Source organism: Staurois parvus, unplaced genomic scaffold, assembly GCF_062004578.1.
Source record: "Staurois parvus isolate SC_StPar_1 unplaced genomic scaffold, SC_StPar_1.0 ptg000133l, whole genome shotgun sequence".
In the NCBI taxonomy this organism is placed as follows: Eukaryota; Metazoa; Chordata; class Amphibia; order Anura; family Ranidae; genus Staurois; species Staurois parvus.
The window spans coordinates 5,181,760-5,187,759 of NW_028317929.1; positions in this window are offsets into that span (position 1 = coordinate 5,181,760).

Here is a 6,000-nt window from a genome sequence, read left to right on the forward strand (position 1 = left end):
TAAGACCACCTCATTTCATGGTCACCACTGGCAGGACTGGTGAGCCTCTCCATGCTGACACAAGATACATTTATTTAGCATGAAAAGTTGTCACACTGCCCCCAAAAAATTGGTTACCAGGGGTTGACTGTTATTGCCCTGATATTCACAACTGGTGCCTCAGACTCCAAGGGAAGAGGGGGTACAGGGGTTATTATACACATATGCTACATGGCAGAACCAACATATTATATGGTCCAGTTCTGACATTTGGATCTCTGGAAATGTACAAGCTTAGGCCCCTTTCACATGGGCGTGCCGTCTGTCCATTTTTCGTCTGTTTGATGGATGAAAAACAGAGAGCAATTCATTTTTATGGGTAAATGGATGATCATCCGTTTACATCCATGCTCATTCAGTTCCCTTTTTTTTTTTTTTTTTTTTAAAGGAACAGCCAACATCCAGCTCCATTGAAACGAAACTGATGTAAACAGATGCTGTCTATGTCCGTTTTTAGGCAAGAAACATTTTTTTGTTTATACAGTTTTCACATCTGATTGGTTTCTGCAACAACTAAAAAAACAGATGCAAAAACAGGTGTAGACTGATGTAAACTGAACTGATATAAATTTATGTAACTGATGAGAAAACTGATGCTAACTGATTTAATCAGTGTTTGTTTTTTTTAGCAAAAAATGTGACTGAACACCCCCCATGTGAAAGGGGACTACTTAGCAGCCCCATGATAAGAAAGAATAAGCATGTCAGCTCTAACACTATATTTTGGTGCTACTTGTAAGAGAACAAAGACTAAAGGAGGGAAAGCAGAAGCCTCAAAAGATGATCGTCTTTTGTGATGTCCTAGGATGAAAACCAAGGATGAACTCCAGTTTAGGGAATGGATTATATAGTAGTAATAAATATTTTTGTAAAGTGGTGCATCTATTATACTAAGTGAAAGTAAATGTGCTGTGCACAGGTTTAATGAACATGTAATTCTAATGTAGGCTAGTCTAATTAATACCATTTTTGTGATTCTTAACATTGAGAATATTTGTGTATGCCAAAATATGGTATGACACGTCTGAGATCATATTTTTTGTATGTCATAAAGCCCCAGAGCTCTGTTAAGTCTACACTCCTAATATATTCTTTTTGCAGTACGTTGGACATTACACAGAATTCAAGTTTGCGTTTATGTGATCTTCATTGACTCTTGTAAAATCATTGTTCAGTGACTACTGCCAAGCTAAGCCCCTGTGTTGACAGGCTTTTGTTCGTGCAGAACTGCCTTCTCCCTATACAAGTCATTGGGAGCACAAGGCAGCTTGAAACCTGTTGATGTAGTCTAGAGGGAAGTCAATTGCAGGTTAAATAATCCTATCATTGTACTCTGAATGATCTCAATATGATCCTATATGCACCTGGAAACAAGCTGCATCTACCCATTGATACAAAGCCAAGGCTGGTCAACACAGGCCCTAATATATTTAGGAATGATAGACCTTCTCATTGTTGAAGCAAATTCATTTAAAAAAAGTGACTGTAATGCGTGCGCCCAATCAGTGATTGCCTTTATGTATATTTGTACTAAAACAAAAATCCTTCACGCATAATCTTTTGTTTTATTAAAATCTAAAGAGGCCTCTGGATGTAAATTAGATCTTCACAGAATTCACTAAGAATTGTTTTTTTTTGTTAACTGAAGCATTTCACAAATTGGCTGGATGGTAGTTTTGTAGTTCCTAGACATGTGACCGTATGTAATGAGGTCATACAACAGGAAATGTCTAGGAGCACAGAGGAACCAATCACAGATTACTTCCCAAAAGCCTGACCATACGTTTAAACAGGTGAATTTCCATGGGTTGCAGCACATTTTTATGCTGGTTCCACTGTGCCTTTTTATTAAGATCCACCTACCCATAATCAAAATTTCACTTTTAGTGAATACTACATAAATGAAGTACCTACATGCTTGTTTTAATATTAGGAGGCTGATTCCAAGGGGCCAAAGCTGCTAGGTTTCCCAGTAGATGCAAGAAGCTGGGTATAGAATGAACTCTTCAAAAAGTAGATTATCAGTTTTGAATAGAATGACACTTTAACATGACTTTCAGTACAATTTCTCACAGTATACACTGTTTTAGTACCTAGTAAATTGCTTGGCGAATTATCTCTAATTGACATTAGTAGTAAAGCTGGCCAGATGGTTCATTTTTCTTTGATCTGCCAGTGGGCAGATCGAAAATAAACAAAGAGATTCTCCCATCCACCCAAGCGAGGTGGACGGAGGAATCTTCCCCACTATATCATTGTATTCTGACAGTGGGACTCCTCCGCTGTCAGAATACAGTAATAGGCTGATCAACAAACATTTTCAAACAGTCCCATTGTGGGAATGACTATAAATGGATCAAGATTCGGCCTGTCCCTGCAGAACCAGATGAATTTCAATCGATCTATGAGAAACCTAATGCGGGGTACACACTTTACGTTGGGCCGAACGAAAAAAAAACTGACAGATCGCTGTACAAAAACAAGCAATGTTAGTACAGCAACCTCCCCCGCTGAGCTATTGTGTTATGACCGGGGTACCAACCCCCCCTCACTGTTCCCTGCAAGGACTCACTGATCAGCACTCACAGCCATTGGCTGCAAAGGCTCATTGGATGCCGGTAGGCTGTTGGTTTTCCAGGATATCCGTTCACTAGAAGCCAGACAGGCTGCTGTACACATTGGCCAAATGTTGGCAGGTTTCTGTTCAACCGGCTGACATTTGACACATCTCTCTGCCTTGTTCCCCTTCATGTTCTAGGTAAAATAATGGGACAGTTTTATCAAATGTTGCCAAAGTGTAGAATTTCTGCTTTCTAGCCTGAATGGCGTCACTATGCCTTTTATGTACACTTTGATGTCATTTGTTCAAATGCTGTGCCATAGTAGAATGCTTGATTTAATAAAGAAAAAATGTTAACTGTAGCCAATATATATATATATTTTGTCACATTAGAAATATGAGAGATTGTCTAATTAAAGGGGCTGTTTAGCTATACTGTGGTTCAGCTGGCTACCAGTTAGATATTCAAACAACTTTTTTTTTTTAGCGGCAAGGCAGTCAGTCTTCCTTTCCTTGAAACTACAACACTGTAGAGTATGTCTGTTTGGGCTCTATATTCATCAGTTTACTCCAGTTATTTGCCAAATCCTGTTTTTAAGATTAATTAATTGAGCAGTTTGATCATTTGGACTACTGTGCTGTTGGGCCCATTGTTTAGTGTTTGCTCTGTTGTAGCGGTATATCTTTGGATACCCTGAACATTAGTTCAGTTTTCCCCCCCAAGAACCCTAAAACCTGGGAGAGTTGTACCATGCTAATCTAAACTTCAATTGTGAGTTTTTGCCACAGTTGAATTGCTACTGGAAAAAATATAGTGATACCAGAGCAGTTTTCTACTTACCCTTGGGAAATGGGAACAGAATAATTTGCAATGTAGCTAATAAAGATATTGACTGCAGTTTTGTTTACTCTGACGTTGTACCCTTCAACATTCAGACTTCTTACCTAGTACAAAGGCATGATGGATAGGATAAGTCATTAAATAGATGGATGGTAGAATCTAAGTAAATCTTTGCATTGTCTGGGTATGTGAGAGGTTACTATATTTCTGTAAACATGTAAAGACATTTTGAGGTATGTGCTATTCTATAACTTTCACAGTGCCTGATGGTTAATGTAGAAATAGAGATGAGCAATTGTGTTTTAATGTAGTTTTGCACCAGTTTGGCTGTTTTTTTTAAATCAGATTTGATATTTAGACGACAAGTTTGCTGTTGCGGAAAGAGTATAAGAAGAATCTTGCCTGGAATGATCACCTCTGTACTAGATCTCTACAGATTTATGACAATAAAATATATCTAAAGTCATTTTTGTTTTTCAGTTTTAAATGGAGTAGAGATGGATGAGAATACTTGTCAGTTTCATTTTGCTGTCTGTGCCCGTTAAGGAGATTCACCCTATATGTCCTGTTTAATGCCATCACCGAGCGTGAAAGAAACTCCCAATATTTTGGGTTGGCACTAGAATGGGAATAGAGGAGAGCCCTTCCAATGGGAGCACTAGTTCTGGTGACCCTGGTCATAACCAGGGATTCCTTTACCTTGGAGGAATTTTCCCCTACCTCCTGTTTTGGCTATGAGACAGGAAGTGAAGGGAAATCTCTCCAATAAAGTTCAAATAAAAGAAAAATCTTACTTTAAAGCCTTGCCCTGATCATCTGAGACAGAGTAAGCCAGCAGAAAAGTAAAAGATGCCTTTTTTTTTTTTTTGAGGAATTCTTTCTCATCTGTACTTTTTTCAGGTGTCAAATTTTTAAACAATATTTAAATACACAGATAAGAACCTCCCTCCACAGCACCTCCAGTATTAACATAATAAAGCAGTCACAGCTTGTGAACTGTAGTCACTGTATATACAGTAGTTTGTATTCACAAGAATCGTTCCCTCAGTCCTTTCCCTCCAGCCACTAGACTCCTTAGCTTCAGAAACTCAAATGGTGGAGTGGAATCTAAAGGTAGTACTGAGTTCTTTTATTGTGAATATAAGCTAATGTATATGTTTTTACTATAAGAGGGTGCTCTGAAGAGCTTCTTATATATGTGAATATTCTGTTTTAGCAGTTTGGGCGCTGGGGTTATTGAGAGTATTGTTTCACATATGTGCTGTAGATACTACTTAAGAGTCAAAGTATGTGAGCCTCCATGACATTTGCAGAGTTTTTAGCCTTTCTTCACTGTATGATGTGTTTATTTTATTGTCCTTTCAGTTTTTTTAACCAAAGACCATCATCAGAGTCATTCCCAAAGCTTCAGTCTTTCTATATATTTTTAAGAACGTTTCATTGTATTATTCAAGAACAAACGGGGAATGCAAGTCTTACATAGTTGTGAATGTTCTAGAAAAAGTTTTTACAGTAATGTGCAATAAGATCTACAGCTGGGTTCAAAAGAGAGCAATTTTATTTTAATCTAAACAATGTTAAACAGTAAGTAACTGGATTTTATGTTTCCGTTTAAGTATTAGTAGAGAATTGTTCTATCCGAATTTAAGTAGTTAACAGACAATAAAATCAAGACTGGAAATCCAACTTGCCTGTGTAGTACGGTTTGTTTATTTACTGCACACACCACAATATACACAACAAATTTTTACTAGCAGTTTACTTGAGATGTCACAATTGGGTGAACTGAGAAAGGTTCTTTATTCGTTTGTGCAAACAAGCTGTTTGATTTGGAACAGTGCACTGGACTTTTATCTACTCTTGTGCAATCTGACTAAACCATAGCATTGTTGGTAAAAAAAAAAACACAAGGGTGCGTACACCTACATTTTATAAAAGGCAACAACAAGCTAGTTTTCACAAAACCCTGTTCTAGGGAGTGTGTGTATGCATGTGTGTGTTCAGACATAAGTACTACGCAAAAGTTTAAGGTAGGTGTAAAAAAAAATGATGTAAATGAACCACTTGCTGCCCGCCCATAGTACATTTACTGCAGGCTGATGGGCAGGCTGGATCACATTACATGGAGATCACCTAGCCTGCACCGAGTTAGGTGCATGCAGCATGCTGTATCCACTGGTGTGTCTCATCTGTAACAGCTGTGCTTCCTGTGATTGATCCACAGCTGTTACATAGTACCTGGTCCAATACACCCTGTACCATGTGATAAGCTGTAGCCAATCACAGATCACTAGTAATCACAGCTATTTTAAATGTAACCCATTCGTGATAGTTCAAAACATTGCTGTTACAATGATCATTGTAACAGCAAAGTGTAAAACAAAAAAATCCTGACCACCCCAGTTGGTGTCCCTGATCAATGTCATGATGACGCTGCACTGTGCTGGTGACAATATGACAATTGAACAAAAAAACTTTGTTTGCCACAGGTCCTGGAAGTTAGTGGCATTCACTGTAGCAGCAACATCTATTACAGTGGTTTCCAGCTTCCAGGGGATCT